At 33.9% G+C, this 21,088-nt stretch overlaps 1 pseudogene; it reads right to left on the reverse strand.

Moving 5' to 3' along the window:
- Window positions 1-20,715, reverse strand: part of LOC114308957 (patatin-like protein 2) — an 85,261-nt pseudogene extending 64,546 nt beyond the window's left edge.
- Between the last annotated feature and the right edge of the window lie 373 nt (window positions 20,716-21,088).

The raw sequence follows: 21,088 nt of genomic DNA on the forward strand, positions 1-21,088 counted from the left end.
GGAATATTCTGTTGAATGATGTAACAATGTATACAATACTTCTTTATATAAGATGAGAGAAACCTAAGTATGATAATGAATATAATATGGTACGTATGATAGACAAAATATATAGTTACTATATTTAACACCCCCCCTCAAACTCATAGGGATACCAATTTGAGTTTGGAGAGAGAAACTTAAACATGAAATAAAATTGAAAATAAAATAAAATATGGATTAGATCTGAGGCAAATAAATTACAAAGTTTAGATGAGAGCACATGGGTGCTTGAGATAGATCAGAGGCTGGGGCCAATGTCGGGAGACAGTTTATGATCGTGTTAGACTATTGTAGGAACATGGCCGAAACTAATAGAGCTAATGCTAGGAAACAGTTTATAGCCGTGTCAAACCATCGTAGAAGAAGAACACGTGTTAAACTAACAAGCGTGGCACACACATAACTTATGATATGGTGCTGAACAATAATGGCAACAGATGAACAAGTTTGCCAAGAGGCGGCTTGGAAGGGAACCATGTGCGCCAAGGGGGCATCTTGGAAAAAAATCATGTGCGCCAATAGGCGGTTTGGAAAGAAACAAAAAAATGCTGTAAGGGGTGGCTTAGGTAGTGCGCCAAGGAGGTGACTTAGGTAGTGCGCCACAGAGGTGGCTTAAGTTAGCTTAGATAGTGTGCCAAGAGGGCTGCTTGGGTGGTTTGCATAGTATATAACTATACTCACTATGATATAGGTATAATACTCCCCTCAAATTCAAATAGGTTTAAAGATAGAAACATATTTAAGGTTGAAGCAGAGGGAAAGACAGAGCGAAACCGGATGGAGAGACCATATTTGAGGTCTGATAGACGGCCAAGGCAAGGTTACTGCCCGCTGATAAGGCCAAAAATATTAAGAGCTTAACCTATAACTCTGATACCATGTTACAATATTTAAGAGAGAGAGAGAGAGAGAGAGAGATCTGTATTATATTGAATGATGTATTAATGTGTACAAGACTCTTTTATACAGGAGGAAAGAAATTTAAGTATGATAATATATATAATATAGTATGTATAATAGATAAAATGTACAATTTCTATATTTAATAATAACAATGCTATATACCGAATGAAAAAACCTAGGAAAAACTACGTTAAATAAGGTATACGATATGATATGTTATTCTATGTCACATTTCATTTTGAAAAGTATACATTCAATCTTTATTTTTTTTTTAAATTTTTTGGTAGACTGAAAAGGTCATAAAACTTGCACGAGTGGTTTACACAATTAATAAGTGAGAAATAAGTTTTGCGAATTTCCTTTCGTGTAAAGCGTAGCTCAACAAGAAAAATCATATGTTGATCATCTAAAATCAGTCTTTTTTTTTTTTTGAGGGGGGGGGGGGGGACGTTTTACAAAAAAATATACAGAAAAATAGAGAGCATGATGTGGCTATTTATAGTGACTTTTTGACTGTATTAATCCAATGTCAAACAAGACCTAAATTTTTGGTCTAATTCAAGGTATGTTTTCGTCGCTTTAATCGTTTCGCACGTTTGTTTTTACTCGGAGACTACCAGCAGCCTCGGTACAAGGTCCTTTGTGTTGGGGTTAATTTTGAAGGAAATTGATCTACACATATTCTGTAGTACAGTATGCAGTTGCGAATTTCTTTTGAATTTATTTTCTGAACTTAAGTTTTTGTAAATTTATGTTTTAGAAAACATGATTTTAATTAATTTATTGTATAATTCATTAAAATCAATTTCAACGTGATTTTTGTAAAAAAGAGAAAAAGTGCATGCATTTGGGAAAAAGTTTTCAAAGAAAATAACTATGGTCTTACTTTGATATGAAGGGTGGTTTTAGAAAGTAGAAATTTTAGTAAAACAAATTAAAATGTTATTACAAATAAATTAATTTTTATTTGTTTATTTATTTATATATTTTTCTATTAAAAAAAAAATCAAAACAGTCGCTAAAAATTCAATTATCAAAACAGCCGAAGTCATATGAGCACAAATCTACATAGTATACACTGGTTGGTCTTAGACTCTTTCAATTGGAGTTATATGTATCTATGGTCAGTGTCGGAGGGAGCATGGAACCGGAGGCGGTCACGTGTCCTTTTGGATTTTGAATTTTTTTTTTTTTATAAATATAGAGAAAATATTTTAAATAAAAAATTATAAAAATATTATTAGAGTGAAATGTCAATAAAATTTTAAAAATTATGAGAACAATAATGGTTATTTTGATTGAAAATAAAAAGACTACTATAAATAATCATATTAGTTATGAAATTTTTTTAATGTAAGGGCGATGTCATTATTAGTGATATGCAAGTATAAATAATTTTACTATAAATATATGAAATTTATTGGATTATTAGTTACATTTGACATGTAAAGTTCACTCTGTATGTGCTTATTTACCATTAGTAGGTGATATCACATATCAATGATGACGTGGTGTTACTATTATATTGAATTTTTAATCAAATTTTATATCAAAAAATAATTTATCATTATATAATTTATTTTAAGGCTTATATCCATATATTTTTTTGTATTGTCCATGATACACTAGTTACAAATAACATTCACCTTGTTTGTTTTCAGTTTTCAGAAAATTTTACTTTTTTATTTTTCGTATTTTAATGTTTTGAATGAATTTTTTTAATACTTTAAGCAATTTTTTTTTTAATTTTTAGACACACCTAACATAATTACAATTAAAAAATATAATATTTATGAAAAAAATATTTAAAAAATAAATTAAATACCAAAAAATACCAAAAAAAATATACAAAAATTCAGTATATTTTTTATATTTTTTGTGTATTTATTAATTTTTTAAAATACTTTTTCACAAATATTTTATTATGTAGACATATCTAAGTAAGGTGCATCTAAAAAAGTAAAAAAATTACTTAAAATTCAAAAAATATTCACTAAAAACAAAAAAATACGAAAAATAAAAAAACTCAATTTTCAAAAAACTGAATTCAGAAAATTAAAACCAAACACACTGATTATTATTATTTATTTATTTTTTACGTTTCTTGAAATCAATCGTAAACACTTACTGAAATATTTTTGTAAAAATTATTGTAATTAATAAGTGCTAATTTTTGGCTCCGCCACTGTCTACTGTTGTGTTTTTCATTTTCAGTTTTTCAAAAATACAGAAAGAGACTTTGTGAATTCAGCCCCGTTTGGCCATTTTTGTTTTCGTTTTTTCATTTTCTATTTTGCAATCTATCTCATTTTAAAAATAAAAATTCATCAACAGGACTTATTATTCTAAGAAAGCAATGTCACATTATTTTAATACAAAATTTTGTATAATTTTTTTTTTTTTTTTTTTTGTGGATCAATTTCATATGTCACCACACAGGCTTGACTTTCTAATTACTCCCTCCGTCCCAAAATAATGGTCCCTTTTGGGGAATCTAACTTTTTTTGGTAGTACAATTATTGTACTTTTGAAAAGTTGGTTTTCCAAAATTACCCTTCGATAGTACACTTTTTTGAGAATATCAATGTCATAATTGTACTTTTTATATTATTTATGAATTTAAAAGAAGGGCAAAATTGGAAATTTATATTATTTTTGTACTTGATTTTTGAAGAGGGACTAATATTTTGGAACAATAAAAAATGAAATAAGGGACTAATATTATGGGACGGAGGAAGTATTTACTTTTGTCAAAACTAGTGATTCAAAGTTTAGGATAAGGTCTTGATCAAAAACAAAAGTTAGGAGAAGGTTGTATTACAAGTGCCATATTAGTGGGGTTTTTTAAAAAGATACACAGAATGGTCAACTGATGAACAACAGTGAGAGTACAAGTCACAGCAATGATAACTTAATAGTTAGGTATGCACATGTACACATTATAATGATTTAATATTGGTTAGGTATGCTCGTTGAACACGAAGTATTCAAATGACTTAACAAAAATAAAATAGGGCAAATTACATATACACTCCTTGAGGTTTGGTTAAATTACAGATGTCTTCCTGAGGTTTGAGAAATTACGAATTCCCCCCTGAATGCTATATTTGCATAAGAAATTAGGGGGTAATTTGTTATGAAATATAAACCTCAGGGGGCAAATTGTTATGAAAATACAAACCTTAGGGGGCGGGATGTAATTTCCGAAACCTCAGGGGGTATCTGTAATTTAACCAAACCTCGAGGGGTGTATATGTAATTTGCCCAATAAAATAAGATTATAGAATATTTTGGTTGGCAGTCTTGTTTACGCCATATTTTTAACAAAAAAAAAAAAAATAATACAAGAAAAATGCTCGAGACTTAAAAAAAAAATCATAATTTTATTCTTTTTTTTATCAGCAAAAAAATAACTTTATTAATAAAAAGACATACATTACATATGAAAAAACATTAATAAAGAAAAGGAAGTACAGAAAGCATCAAAGTACACCTCTCAATCCCAATTAAGTTAGCACCAAGAAGGACACCCAATCATTTGCTAGCACAATCAAAGAGTTGATGAGAAACCAACAAGAGAGAAAGAGAGAGAGAAAAAAAAAAAACAAAAAAAAAAAACCAAAGGCATCACAACCATCTGTGAGCACACTAGCAAACCAACTAGCACCAAGCAGCTACAACATGCTCCACTAAAAGAATGAAAGAAAACTCCCAAACAAGTCAAGATCTATCCCTAATGCAGCCTCTAACTTGTTGAAGGTTATGAACTAAGTCATTAACAAAGTACTTGATAGAAGGGCAAGAAAATTTAACCCACAAAGTAATCCTAACCTTAATGGATTCACACAACCCATGAAGATCCACCTAAGCATTGTTGAAAGTACTGTCATTTCTCTGTTTCCAGATCAACCAAAGCACTGCCAGGAGAATTGCTCTCTAGATCATCTTCTTTTGTTTTTTGAGCTTAATACCAGTGCACCAGTTTAACAGACAACTGACAGACCTAGGCATTACCTACTGTATACCCACCGGTGTAAAATTCTAGACCAAATCCTCCAAATAAAGAGGCAAAATAATAACACATGATTGACACTCTCCTCCTCATCTTTCCAGAAAATACATCTAAGATCAATACCACCACTAAGAATTCCAATTCTGGGAGATAGGTGGAAGTCTTAATCCTACCTTTCCAAGCTAACCAACCAAAGAACTGAACTTTGGGTGGAGAGACGTTTTTCCAAATGAAATATGCAATTCTACTATTTCTAACAGGACTCAACTCACACCCCCTCATACACAGAGGCAACAGAGAAGAGCCCTGACGTATCTGCAGCCCATCTCAACCTATTAGAAGCCCCTACCCTAAGAGCAGGTGTATTGTAAACCATCTCACATAACCTCCTCAAATCCTCACCCTCCCATTGGTATAGAACTCTTCTGAAACAAAGATTGCCCTCCTCAAAACCAATCCTCCTACTGAGTGCCAAATTCACAAATTCAGCTTTGTCCACTGATAAGGAATACAGTCTAGGAAATTCCTCTTTCAATCAGACATTGCCAATCCAGTGATCCTCCCAAAATTGAGTTCTCCTTTCATCCCCAATAACTATACTTATCTTGCTCTTGAAGAAGTCGACCAGTTCAAGCCTAAACCAGGCAACACCCATAATACCTTTCCAAATCTGGGAAGATCTGGAATTAATCACAGGTAAAGGCCACCAACCCCTACCAACCTCACTGTATTTATTACAAATCACTTGCTTCTACAAGGCACCATCTTTAGAACCAAACCTCCACCACCACTTCAAAAGAAAACAATCATTCATAAGTGTAAGCCTCTTGATTCCTAAGCCTCATTGGCTTTTACTCTATGAAATCTCCTCCCAATTGATCAGATGAATTTTCCTTCTAAGCTCATCACCTCTCCATAAGAATCTAGATTGAGTTTTATCTATGTCCTTTGTAACTCCCGCTGGCATCTTAAACAAAGATAAGTAGTAAATTGGTAAATTAGAAAGCATAGATTTTATCAGTGTCAATCTACTAGCAAATGATAAGAACCTTCTCTTCCAAGAAGCCATAATTTTACTCATAATGATTTATTATGATAGGTGTTAGGTGACTTGTGTAGTTTTTACAATTTTATTAATGTTAATTAAATCTTTAAACATGTTTTGTCACGTCTTTTTTTTTTATATTTTTAATTATCAACCTTATGGCTGCCCTGTATCAAACACGACTGTTAGAAAAGTTTTAATCGGATCCTTTAATTTTTTTTTTGTAAAGGATCATCACTCATTATGAATATGATTAATTGGTTTTATCCATTTAACTTGTTGGACTTGTGAGCCAAGGCATTTGGCGTAATGCTTATGTAATACTTTTTGTTATGTGAGGTTGTGAGTTTTCCTCTTATGGAGAGCAATTTCATATTTGTAATTACTCTTCTATCAATTGAAAAAATATATATTAATAATTGAAAAAAAGCCACATTTTAGAAAATTTTGAAAAAATGCAAGTAATGATATACAAATAGAAAAAATTCATATAAAAATTTTCATATATAATGATATGGTTCAACGTGCACCATTTACCTTAAAACAAAACAATTACAAAGATGAATTTATTTTCGAGAATGGTATTGTCACATTATTCTTATAGAGTTTTTTGTATGAATTTTATATATTAATAGCGTTTTTCAAAAAACAACTAAAAATTTAGTTTTGCACAAAAATCAAAACGTAGTGTGTTTTGAAATGTTTAATTGTTTTAGTTTCCGAAAGCATGAAAAACAAATATATATATATATATATATATATATATATATATATTATTAAAAAAAACATAAATTAAAACACAACCAAACACTTCAATTTCACCCATTTCCCGTGTTTGAAATCTATGACTAAATCTAATGACATTAAGCGCAGTAACAATCAAAATCCAGTTAGCTAGATTAATCAAATAATAATAATGATTATTATTAAAAGACCAATAAAGAAGAGATGGAGTTGTTGTTGTGCTACAGTCATCGCTTGATGGAGGCTTATCCCGAGCTTATTTTGATAATTTGAATTGTTTATATTATAAGATTCTTGAAGCAACTTATTCACGAAAAAAATCAAATTGATGAGACATTTATAACTATATGATCAACTCCTAATTGTTTTTTTTTTTTTCAAAAGATAATTTATTATCAAAATCATGTTTGCCTTTTCTTTTTTCAAAAACAAATGTAATCTTGTTATGTGGTTACAAATGGCAAATGAATATGGTTTTTTTATGAATGATTTACTTAACAAATCCTACAATATAAACGATTCAAATCATTGAAAAAATATAACAAACATCAGAATTCGTCTTCCAATAAAATAACTTTTCTTATGAAATGTAGTTAGGTAATGGTCATGATATGATCTATAATGCACCGCAAGTCTCAAGTTTGAAACTCCTTGAACCAATCTCATGGGTGTAATGCAGTTAGTTAGGGGGCTAAGTCTTAAGTTGTTGGTACCACAATACTTAGTGTGGGTTCAATACTCCCCCGCTGCGCAAGTCCTAACTTAAACGGAACTTAGCATTGTACTTGTGGGCATCCTTCGCCCACCCTGCCCCTTGAAGAAAAAGAGATTATATTATTTCACATCTTAAATTGATTGTATTACAGAACTTGTATATATAGAAAATGCTATAACTAAACTCACTAACATACTCTCTAACTGACTAACTATACTAGCACAAACTCTCTAACTAACTAACCATACTAGCACAACTGTATTGTGCTGAAGTACTAATATTACAATGGTGTTACTTAGCCAGCATCATAGTTTGATGCTAAGCTAACAAGTGTGCTTGAGGCATCTGCTGCTGCAGTTGACACAATGTCAGTGCCTTAGAGTCCTTTGCCTTTTGTATCTTATTAGCCCCCCTCAAGCTGATGGGAGAAGGAAGGAGCATAAGCTTGTCTTTGAGATAATGAAACCGAGAACCAGACAACGGTTTGGTGAACAAATCAGCTAATTGATCAGACGTAGGAACATATTTGAGAACAATTTGTTTGGAAACAACTCGCTCGCGAATAAAATGACAGTCTATTTCAACATGTTTAGACCAGGCATGAAAGTTTGGATTGGAAGCAAAAGTCATAGCCAATAAGTTGTCACACCATAAAGTTGGAATAGGAGAAGTAGGAAGTGAAAAATCCTTAAACAACTGCTGAAGCCAACTGAGTTCAGCAGTAGTATTGGCTAAGGACCTGTATTCAGCCTCAGTGGAGGAACGAGAGACAGTAGGCTGCTTCTTGGCAGACTAAGAAATCAGATTTGGGCCTAAAAAGATACAGTACCCTGAGGTAGAATGTCTATCCAGAACATCACCTACCCAATTTGAGTCAGAAAAGGCATCAAGAGGGAACGGACCAAAAGAGAAACTCAACCCATGAGAAACAGTGCCTTTAACATAACGAAGAAGATGTTTAACATTCTGAAAATGGGCATTGGTAGGAGCATGCAAATGTTGGCATGCTTGATTAACAGCCAAAGACAAATCCAACCTAGTAATGGTAAAATATTGAAAAACCTCCAACTAAACTGCGATAGAGGGAAGGTTGAGCAAAAGGAATAACATCTAAAGGAGAGGTAGATGACTTCATAGCCAAAGGCGTAGACCAAGGCTTGCAATCCACCATACTAGCTTTAAGAAGAAGGTCAGTAGCATACTTTTGTTGACACATAAAATAACCAGAATCTTGAGCAATGACATTGATGCCCAGAAAATAAGATAAAGACCCAAGTTCTTTCATAGAAAATACTGAGTACATCTTTTGAAGAAACTGAGTAAGAATAACAGAATCACTACCAGTTAAGAGTATGTCATCAACATACACAACCAACAGGGTAAGACTAGTGGGAGTCGTTTTAACAAACAAGGAAGTCTCTGACAAACTGTTATGAAACCCTTGAGAGAGAAGAAAACCTGAGAAAGTAGAATACTAGGCTCGAGGAGCCTGTTTAAGGCCATAAAGAGCTTTCTTGAGTTTGTACACATGAGTAGGATAAGAAGGATCCACATATTCTTGAGGTTGAGCCATAAATACTTCCTCTTCAAGTGAGCCATGGAGAAATGCATTGGAGATATTGAGCTGAGTAATAGGCCAGTTATAATGAAGAACAATGCAGATAAAGATGCGAATTGTAGGCTTCTTAGCAATAGGACTAAAGGTCTCATGAAAGTCTATCCCTTCCTGTTGCAAATAGCCTTTTGCTACAAGTCTGGCCTTGTACCGTGCAATACGACCATCAGAATGACGTTTAATGCAAAAGACCCATTTACAGCCGATTGCCAATTTAGAAGAAGGCAAGGAAACAATATCCCAGATACCCTGAACTTGAAGAGCATCATACTCTTCTTGCATAGCTTTAAGCCAGACGTCAGATTGAAGAGCTTCCTTAACAGTACTAGGTTCAGTACTAAGAAGCTTAATAGAGAGATCAAAACCAGATGTAGCCTTTAAACAAACAGGAACTCTGGCCTTAGACTGAGTTGTCATAGGATGAGAATTAAGAGAGATAGTGGAGACGGGAGTTGCAGTTGGCTATGAGAGTGGAGGAGCAGGTGGCTAGGAGACAGGTAAAAGATCAATGGTAATAGAATTGATGGGAACAAAAGTGGGAGAATGGTGAATAGATGAAGAGCTAGAAGAAGGAGAAGCAGAATTTGTTGACACAGAGGAATTAGAGGGAGTAGGAAGAGAAGAGGATAGAGAAGATGAGGAAGACCAAAAGAAAGAAGGAATAGAAGAAGATAAAGAAATAGAACAAGAAAGAGATGAATAAGATGATAAAGAAAAGGGAAAACATGACTCATTAAAGAGAACATGCCTAGAGATGTAGATTTTACCAGAAATGGGGTCAAGACACCTATAACCTTTGATGGTAGGATGATATCCAATGAAGACACATGGAATAGACTTTGGCTGGAGTTTATAAGAAACATATGGCTTAAGCCATGGAAAGCATTGACAACCAAAGACCTTAAAATAAGAGTAATCAGCAACATAATGAAATAATGATTCAACTGGAGACACATTTTCAAGAACAGAATTGGTGTAGACACCCCATTTTCGACTGTCCTTAAGACTTGGGCGCCTCAGGTTGATCACTCGATGATGAAAGTTATGTTGTACAAGCATTCGATTTCTTCAAAAAGAAGAGCTTCTAAATCCCAACCTTACACCACATTTTTGACCAAAACTATTTTAGACCTTAACACCCTCTTTTTAAAAATATTTTTCCAAATGTTTCTACGATGTTCCGAGGCTCGCATTTCTTTTAAATATTGCACTTTTAGGTAAACCGAGTAAGGAAAAAGTGGAAATAAATGAAAGGGAGGTGAACTCTTTCAAAAATATTTACAAACATCTTATTTATAGGTTTGGAGTTGAAGAAAATAGGAGGGGAGGGAAGAAAACTAGTTGGGGAAGAAGTTGGGCATCAATCCGTTAGGATAGAAATGAGCAACCTTCACTAAAATAGACATATCTCTTTGCACACTTATACTTTAGATGTGAGGCCACCACCATTAGAAATTAGACTTCCAGGGTTTCAATTTAGACTCAAGAATGACCTAAAACCAAGTCCAGATGAGGGAGATATGCCCGTTTAAAGTCGGGCCTAAAAGCAAATTTTTGTCTGCCCGGCCACTTGTGTCAAAAAATATATTTTTACATATATTTGTGCCAGCTGTCTCCCATAGGTGCATGCACAGCACCAGCTGTCTATATACAAATATTTTGGAGATAGTAACATGTTTTTCTATATATAGATGACCTCCCCTCTTGAAATTAGGTTAGAAAAAATTCCAAAAACTCTAAAACTCGCATAGCACTCTCTCTCTCTATCTTGTAACCTACACACTCTCTCTCTACACTTCCTAAACCAAAAATTTAGCTCTTCTTGCTGAGTTCTTGAGCTCAAATATCAGCCCTTGAGAGTGAGAACTTGTGGGTTTGTTAACAAAAGAGTTACCTTGCTTCAAGAGGTATAATTTTGAGCATCTCTACACTACTTCCCTCCTATATGTTCTTGCTATTTTTGAACTATTTTTCAATTATTTTTATGGGCTGAAGCTTGTGGTTTAAGGCCATTAAAGGTAGAGGGGTTGACTAGCCTTCTTTGAACCTTACTTCCTAGGCTTTTACCCTTGTGTTTCCCATCTTTTCATCAACTTTTTTTTAGCTTTTTACCATTGATTTTCAGAGGTTTTCAGAGACTAAAAAAGTGGTTTTGGAGTCCCAAAAAATGGAGGGGTTAGCCACCTCTCATTTGGCTTGTTTACTAACTTAATTGCTCCATTATTTTAGCTTACTCTTTCAACTATTTTTACTTTAATTCTAGCATTTTTTTGAGCTAATATGGGACTATTTTTATATGTTAGTTTCATTTATGCGTTGTATAGCATGCTTTTAGCGTAATAGTCCTCATAGGTTTGGTGGTTAGGCATTAAACACCAACCTATTTGAGTTTATAGCATTCATTTCAAGCTTTCCATACTTGTGTTGATCTCTAATCATCTCTGCAACCTCCCTTATTTCTTGGCTTTTCCTTTGTTTTGAGAGTCGTTTCAAACCGATTGTTTGTTTAAGCTTGAGATAGAGCTTGCTGTGCCTAATGGTTTAATCTCTTCGGAGGTTCATTACTAATAGCATGATCTCCTTCTCATGCATAAAAAAACACTTGGTTTGACATTTCCATTTTTTAGTGGACTTAATGCTCATTTTGGACTAAAATGGCTAATGGATGGAAAGGTAACTAAGAGAGGTAATCAATGGCTTAAAAGAGGTAACAAGATAATAACATAAATTGGTGTTCAATTGAACGTTAATTAAGCACATGGAGACTTGAGTCATTTCATACTTGTTAGTGATGAAATGGTTCAAGTTTCCAAGGTCAACCATTTCCCTTGATCAAGTCCCATGATAGGGAGGAGGTTTGTGGGTCTTCTATTGTCATTTATTAAGCTTTTGTCCCTTGGTTCATAAGTCATCATGCAATGAATTTACGCTAATTGATGGCTTGCGAACCAAGCCTACTCCTTCTTTGACCTGTCTGATGACAAGGAGAGGTAGGGTGGATAGACATCCCCTGAGAATGCTCTGTTTGTGCTCTGTTTGTTTTCTGTTATAGTAGGAGAAACCTAACATTAGTGGCCTATTTCTGGGTGGCAGGCCATTATTAGTGGGCGATTAGCCACTTTTTCTGGCCTGTCGACCACTTTTGTCCACCAGGCAGTACCTTGTTTTTTTTATAGAACAGAGCAGAGGTTGAGGCAAAACAGTGCAAGTTTCTGGCTACAAAACAGAACCCTCTTGGCAGCAAAACAGAGGCATTTTCGGGTGGAAGATCCGATTGCATGCATAAGTCTTTTCATTGATCCCCAGGACCCCCTAAATGGTAGATTTGTAATTAATTAGTTCAATTCCCTAATTTTGGTATTGTAATAATTAGCTAGAATAGTTAGTTATGTGTTGTATTTAATTAATTAGCTAGAATAATTAGTTAATTTGTAGCGTTGTAATAATTAGTAAATAATTTATTTTGGGTATTGTAATAGTTAGTTAATTAGGTAATTAATTAGCTAGTCCATTTATTCGAACCCTCCTACGCGATAGCAACAATGTAATAATGTGTATGTCATCCAACCCCATGTCTTTCTCCCTTTTACTTACCCGCTTATATTGGATAGTATAGAGCATCATATTTACTTAGCATTTCTCATGATTTGCATTCATTGTCTTGCATGCATGAGGCTCGACGCATCATTCTAACAAAGCATTGTATTTATTCCTTTTTTAAATAGGTGTTTAAACCACATGCTATCAAATCAATTAACATGCCATGTTAGTAGCTGAGCCTATTGATTGCATATTGCATATGTTGCATTAGTCATTATAGTTAGAGCATGCATTTCTCTAACTCTTTTCTTTTGGCTCGCCTTAGAGTACTAGGTGAGCATTTCTTACTTTAGCATATCGCATGCGTGTGATTATTGCCACGTCAAGGCATGAATACCATGAGGCTAAGTGCTTAAGTGTTATACCTATTTGAATGCCTGTAGATGAAAGCTAATTGGGATAATTTGATACTGTATATATGATATCACTTTTTCAAGTGGTACATATATAAAACAATTTTCAAACAAACATGAAATCAAAGTGTTCCAATTTTTGCAAATTAGTCTATACTTGTGTGCGTCGCATAGAAACAATAGCCTAATAAATCTGAACAAGAGCATATAATGTAAATAAGAATCACATTATGATTAGTAGAAGCCGATCTTTGATCGTGCGAGTGGGGTGCTCAATTCATGACCTTCCTCTCTCATACCTACGTTCCCGAGCCGAGACACTTTGGTGATGACGGATAAGTGGCCTTTGGCACGAGTCTCGGGTTTCCTAAATTTTTCCAAAATATTTAGATGGCGACTCTGTAATCTGGCAAAGTAGTCCATTTTTTACATTTTGATTCAAAATTGATTTTTCAAAAAGATTTGCTAGATTTGGACTCTTTTGTGTTTATCTATTTCAAATTGCACTTGTGAGATCATATTTAGAACCACGAGAGTCCAAACTGCAGGGCTATTGTATCCAAAAGGAGCACGAAAAGCAAGTTACAACTGGGTATGCGATTAATAAGAAACACAGTTGTGGCAATTGCATCAAACCAGAAAGACAAAGGTAAAGAAGAATGGTGAAAAAGAGCAATGGAAGTTTCAGTAACATGTCTGTGTTTTCTTTCAGCAATACCATTATGAGCCCGTGTATAGGGACAACTAGTTTGATGAATGATGCCTTCAGAAGACAAACACGAATCCATTCTTTTATTCACAAACTCAGACCCATTATCTGTTCTCAAAATTTTGAGTGAAGTGTGAAATTGATTTTCAACATAGCTTTTGAAATCAAGAAACTTAACATAAACTTCACTCTTGTAAAGTAAAGGATATATCCAAGTGAATCTAGTGTAATCATTAACAAATAAAACATAGAACCAAATTTTGGCATTCTCAGTAACAAATGGTCCCCATACATCACTATGAACTAAAGAAAAAGAAGAATTCACAGAAGAATTGGACAATTTGAAAGGCAATCTATGTGTTTTGGACATATTACAATCAATGCAACGCATAGCTTTATTTTTCCCAAAAGAAGAAACAAGTAAATGAGGAGCTAAACATTGAAATTTTTCATGAGAAATATGTCCTAGCCTTTTATGCCATAGCAGATCAGAAGTAGAAAAGCAAGATTGATAAGCATGTGGTGAACAAGAAGAAGAAGAACCACTGAACTAATAGAGACCATTGTTATTAACTCCTTTATGCAGAACCTATTTTGTGACTTTTTCCTGAACCACAAAAGACTGAGCATCAAAAATAACAATGCAATTGTGATCTTTGGTCAACTGGTGCACAGAGAGAATATTAGAAGAAATGGAAGGAACATGAAAAAGATTGTTACGATGAAAAGAATAAGTAGGAGTAGGTAAAAGACCTTGTCCAATATGATGAATAGGTAAGGAAGTACCATTACCTACAGTGACTTGATCATGTCCTAGACAGGCTTGATACAAGGATAAATTTGCAAGATCATTTGTCATGTGGTTGGTGGTTGCAGAATCAATGTACCAAGGCACTCTTGATTTGTGTGAAGTTAATTTAGATGCAAGAATATGAGTTGCAGAGGCAATATAGGCTTTAGGAGGACCAAAGCTTGAGGACTGATAGGACTAAGAAGTCTGTGATGCTATAGGTTGAAAATTTGGGTCCATACGATACCAGCAGTCAAAAACTGAATGATTGAGACCACCACAGATCTGACAACCTAAAGATGAAACATATCTGCCTCTATTTTGATTGTTGAACATTCCTCAAGATTACATATATCTGCCTCCTCGTCCTTGATAAGAATTGCGACCTTTAGATTGTGAAAAACCACCTTTTCCAAATCCAGAGTGGGAAGATTGAGAATCAAATCCAGAGTGCGAATAGTGTTGATTTATCCTTAGCTGTCGTGTAGGCAACATTGAGATCGTTACTGGTGTTAGAACCTTTCATCTTAGCCTCAATATGAACTGATTCTGAACATAATAATGATCATAGTTCATCCATAGAAATAGCTTCAGATCTGGCGCGAATAGCAATAGTGAATACATTATATTCACTAGGAAGGCCATTCAAAGTCATTAAAACCAAACCCTCATCATCGACTTGTGCAGAGGCTAGTGATAATTGATCTAAAATTTATTTGATTTTGAAAAGATATTCTTTCATTGATGAGGTTTTCTTGGAGATATTTTGAAGCTTCTTTTTCAATTGATGAATATGTGATCTAGACAAAGATGTAAATCGTTTTTCAAGAGCTTTCTATACCTCAAAACTGTGTTGAAGATGGAGAATGGATGAAAAAACAATATGAGATAGTGTAGTAGTCAAACAGCTCAAGAGATGTCCATCGATTGTTTGCCAGTTTGCATAATCTGGATTTGGAATTGATTTTCCAGATGAATCCATGATCTCCGAAGTAGGACTTTGAATCAATCCTGTTACAAAGCCTAAGAGATTCATAGCACGTAGCATGTTTTGCATTTGATTCTTCCATATCAAGAAATTGGTAGAATCAAGCTTGACAGTGACCAACGATCCAAAATTTGAGATGAGAAGATTGAGATTTGATGGTAAAGGAGATGAATTTTCCATTGATGAACCTTGCTCGTTGGAGCTTTATTGTAGCTCCGATACCATGAAGAAAAAGTGATTGTATTATTTCATATCTCAAAATGATTGTATTACAGAACTTGTATATATAGAAAATGCTATAACTAAATTCACTAACAAACTCTCTAACTGACTAACTATACTAGCACAAACTCTTTAACTAACTAACCATACTAGCACAACTGTATTGTGCTAAAGTACTAATATTACAATGGTGTGACTTAGCCAGCATCACAGTCTGATGTTGAGCTAACAAGCGCGCTTGAGGCATCTACTGCTGTAGTTGACACAGTGCCAGCACCTTAGAGTCCTCTACCTCTTGTATCTTATCACCCCTACCAAGATTACCAGAAAACGGCCATAATCCATGGACTCCATCGGAAAGAAATTCGGGTTTTGCTTCAACACTTGTTTCGTCACCTCACTAATCGCAACCAACGCCTACAAATATTATGGCACAATATTTGTTATTTACATCCATAGCCACCAAGTTCCAATTAGTTTTTGAGACCTTGTTCTAATCCTTAACAAATGCTCTCTTTTTTTGTAGTTCTTTTTTAATTAAATAAAGTTATTGTTAAAAGAAGGTTGATTTTTGTTATTAGAAAAGTTTAGGTAGGGGTTGAATTTTTTTTCCTTTTTATCCTTCTAAATTAGAAAGATCTGAAAAGAAAAAAAAATAAAGATAATTAAAAAACAAGGGGAAAAAATGTAGTTTTTAGAACTAGTCAGGCATAATGGATTGTGATAACAAAAAATTTTTTTGTTTTTGGGTCAATGGTTAGCTAAATTAGTAGTAATGAAACAACTAAAATATTTTTGGCTTAAATAGCAAAACAAAATTGGCAATTTAAGTTGAAACCAACAAATGTTTGTTGTTTTTTATTTACAAAAATGTTATGTACGTACCCAAGAAAATAATTGACAAAGAAATTTTGATAATCTTTATGTTATTTCATAAGATTGTTAAGTTTTCAAAATTCAAAATCAATGATGTATAATTATCACATCATACTGGGTAATCGCCAGCGATACCACCGTCAATTAGGTTAAATTCTCTGTCATTCCCTTATTCGTCATGGTTTTTAAAATAATAGAGGGAGAAATAAGTAGGTATTGTGGAGGTGCCAATGCATATATCTGATAGTAGGGCATTAATGATTGGTTTGCTTGTCACCTACACGAGAAAAAAAATATATTGTTAGGTTGGTCATTAACAAATTGAATTGTCATAATGGGTTGTGTATTCTTTGTTTTCTTGTCACAATACATTTTTAATCATTAGTTCATGTAAAAATTAAATATATGTGAATCATTGATTTGATAGTTACAAGAGCATTGGGATAAAAAAAAAAAAAAAGAAATTTGAAAACAACGGATCCTAACCATCAAAATGTAGCCAAACAACCAACCAACTCCGGTTAGGGTTGGGATTGTCTATTTAAAAAAGTGATTAAAATAGTCAAAAAATTATACAAAAAAATTCAAAATTTCTTATCATTTGTTCTAGTTTTTGTATGTTTTTCTGTAAAAAATAAAAAAAGTCATTTCCAAACAAATCAATTTTTTTTTTATCTCATATTTTAACAAAAAAATCATTAAAAAAGTCACTTCACAAACAAATGCTTGGACAAATTCTATTGTCATAGTGGAACCCAAACAATTAACTGACCAGCCTTTGTTAACTCTTGTTAGGGTTAGGATTTTCTTTCTAGATTTTTTTATTTGTTGTTGCTCCTTGTTCCATCGTTTACAAGTTACAACTAAATAATTTGTTTATATTTTTTACATAAAAAATTAATCAAGTCAAATTGAGCTATTGTGACAAAAAAAATTGTCAACAAAAGTATATAATTTGTCACTAATTTTTTTTTTAAAAAAAAATCGTCACTAAAAATGTGTTATAACCTAATCTCCCATTTTAGTGACACGTTGAAGTTGTCACTAAAAATTCATTTAGGTTTATTTGAATTTAGAATTTGACATTGGAAAAAATTAGGATTTGGGATCAGACAGGGATTTGTGAAAAAAAAGAAGAAAATGTTTTAAAAATAGAACAAAAATTTAGTTTATGTTGAGGATATTAAATCAGTTCAATCAGTTGCCTCTCCTCCATTAGATCACACTAGCTTTCCACAGCTCAAGAGTAGCTCTACCAGCTCCTCACAGATTCTCTTACAGTGTCAGAGTAGTCCCTCAATATCAGTTCAGAGTCAAAGCAGCCCTGGATGCAGTTTAGCTGCTTTGTTATCAACACCTATGGTGGTTAGAAAGTTTGTTAGGGGTTCTGTTCCAAGTCATTAGCACACATGCTAGTTTGTTAGATTAGTTAGTTAGAATATTATATACATATTTGTTGTATAGATTTAGTGAGTAATATAAATAAGATACTCTGTATCATTGAGCAATCAAGAAAGCTAATAAACTCATATAGTAGAGACATTGTCACACCAGAGAGTAGGAGGCACAGGAGAAGAAACAGATAGATCTTGAAGAAGCATACCAATCCAAGGTAATTCAACTGCAGTATGAGCTAGAGACTTGTACTCTGCCTCAATAGAAGATCTGGAAACTGTAGCTTGCTTTTTAGCTGACTAAGAGACAAGATTAGAGCCAAGAAAAATGTAGTAACCTGATGTAGATTTTCTGTCAATGATATCACCAGCCCAGTTAGAATCTGAGAAAGCATGAACATCAAAAGTACTAGGAGAATAAGTCAGACCATGTGCAATGGTGGCCTTGACAAATCGAAGTAATCTTTTGACTGCAGCAAACTGGCCAACTATGGGAGAATGCATATGTTGACAAGATTGATTGACAGCTAAAGAAATGTCTGGCTGAGTGATAGTTAGGTATTGGAGAGCACCAACTAGACTGCGATAAAGAGCAGGATCAGGAAACAAAAGATCTGCATCGGGAGGAACACTCGGCTTGACAGAAATAGGAGATGAACAAGGTTTACACTCAGCTAAACTAGCCTTTTTAAGAATGTCTTGAGCATATTTGGTTTGAGATAAGACATAGGTTGTAGGTGTGGTAGAAATAAAAATGCCAAGAAAGTAAGACAGGTCACCCAATTCTTTCATAGAAAAAGTTGTGTGCATATGAGAGATAAGGGACTGAATATGGGAAGGATTATTTCCTGTAAGCAATGTATTATCAATATAGACTAAAAGAATAGTAAATGTAGTGCCTAATCTCTGAATGAACAAGGAAGAATCACACTTGCTGTTATGAAAGGCCTGAAACAAAAGATAGGCTGAAAACGTGGAGTACCAAGCTCTGGGAGCCTGTTTCAAACCATACAAAGCTTTCTTAAGATGACAGACATGTTGAGGCTAAACTGAATTAACAAAACCAAGTGCCTGGAACATAAACACTTATTTTTCTAGAATACCATGAAGAAAAGCATTAGAAATGTCTAACTGCTTTAATGACCAGTTATGGTGAAGAGCCAAGCAAAGCAAAATTCTGATGGTGGGAAGCTTTGCCACTGGACTAAAAGTTTCTTGAAAGTTCACCCTGTCTTGTTGAAGATATCCCTTGGCAACAAGTCGAGCTTTATGCCTAGTTATTGACCCATCTGAATTCCTCTTAACTCTGAAAACCTATTTGCAACCAAAGACATTTTTATCTGAAGGTAAATAAGCCAATGACCAGGTATGCTGCTTTTACAAAGCATCAAATTCTTCTTGCATAGCTTTATGCCAAATAAGGGAAAGAAGGGCTTCCTTATGAGAAAGGGGTTCAATATCAGCATAAAAATGAGGAGGCTGGGGATGAGTGTAAAGTAAACACTGAGAAGAAGACTTGGATCGAGTAAGCATAGGATGCACATTAGAAGTAGAGGTAGAAGGAGGAGAAAGAGGTAAATGAATAGAAAAAGATTGAACAGGTACATGAGAGGAAACAAGAGGAGTAAAAGGAGTATGAAGGATAGGAGGAGACTGAATAGCAGTAGCAGACTGTGTGATATGTTGAATATGAGTAGTAGATTGAGAGATAGTAGCAGAACCAGGATTGGAGGAAGTAGGGCTCATAGAGGAAACAGATGTAGAAGAAGAAGAAGACTGATATAAGAGAGATGGAGAAACAGCGAACAAAAAGAAGGACTGAATCTGAGGTAAGGAAATAAGAGGAGAAGAAGAAGTAGAAAAAACAGTAGCAAAAGGAAAAACAGACTTATTGAAGATGACATGTCTGGAAAGAAAAATTTTACCTGAAGTGGAGTCAAAACATCTGTATCCTTTAGCAAACGGATGATAGCCAAGAAAGATATATACAAGGAAGAGATTTATGCTGAAGTTTAGTTGAGGAGTATGGTTGGAGCCAAAGTTAGCAAAGACAACCAAACACCTTCAGGAAAGAATAATCAGGAACATGATGAAACAAGACTTCAAAAGGGGATTTGTGATGCAACTGAGTGGAAGGAAGTCTGTTAATCAAGTAATTGGCTGTAGCTACAGCCTCAAACCAGAATTTGAGAGGCACAGAGGAGTGATGTTGCTTCTTACTTTGTTCATTAGACTATCAACCGTACATTCAAGTTTAATGTTGCTTCCTACTTTGTTTGGGGAAAATTTTTTGGTGAGGTGTCAAGAGAAAAAGACACTAAATTTTTTGCAGCAAATAAAGGTCGTTAATCATTGTTTGGTGCAGTTGGCAAGGCTGTTGAAAGACCGGCACTGCTTATTCCTGCAATTACATCAAAATAATCTGCAGGCCTTGCTTCCGTGCCATCTAGTTCCTAATTATCATCATCACCGAAAATTATGAAAAACAACCAAATTACAAACACAGATTGATGCTATAATCAGGTTATACCTGAAGTTGTGATTCTAGGTTTGCGAGAATGACTCCAGATATTAATCCTTTTACTCCTTCCCCATCAATGCTAAGAATTGTAATGAGATTTCCGTAAGTGGGTGGTCGACGATTTTTACAGTACGATGTTGTTGTTGTTGTTGTTGTTGTTGTTGTTATTGTTGTTGTTCCCTCCATTTAATTGTTTGTGATTTTATTGAATTTAATGGAAAAAAAAAAAAGCAAAACAAGAATGCGTTGATTGAAGAAACTTTTATTGGCTATGGTATGCCGGTGGAGAGAAAAACTTTATATATAATGTTTCAAGAACACCGAGTTAATTTTTATAATTGTTAAGTTCATCAACACAACTAAAACGTAATGGTTTTTATTTTTTTTTATGTGTACATGTTAAGTTTACACACTTTCAACTGTTTTGATTTTGATATTCAATTTTGATTTTTGTATTAATTTGGTACAATCAATAAAGTCCATTAAGATTTTGTCGTAAAATGATCGTTCAATTGGTTATCACTCAATCGAGTAAATTTAAACTTTTATTTCAAATAAA

Source organism: Camellia sinensis, chromosome 1 (genome assembly GCF_055761805.1).
Source record: "Camellia sinensis isolate YWXY chromosome 1, ASM5576180v1, whole genome shotgun sequence".
NCBI lineage: Eukaryota > Viridiplantae > Streptophyta > Magnoliopsida > Ericales > Theaceae > Camellia > Camellia sinensis.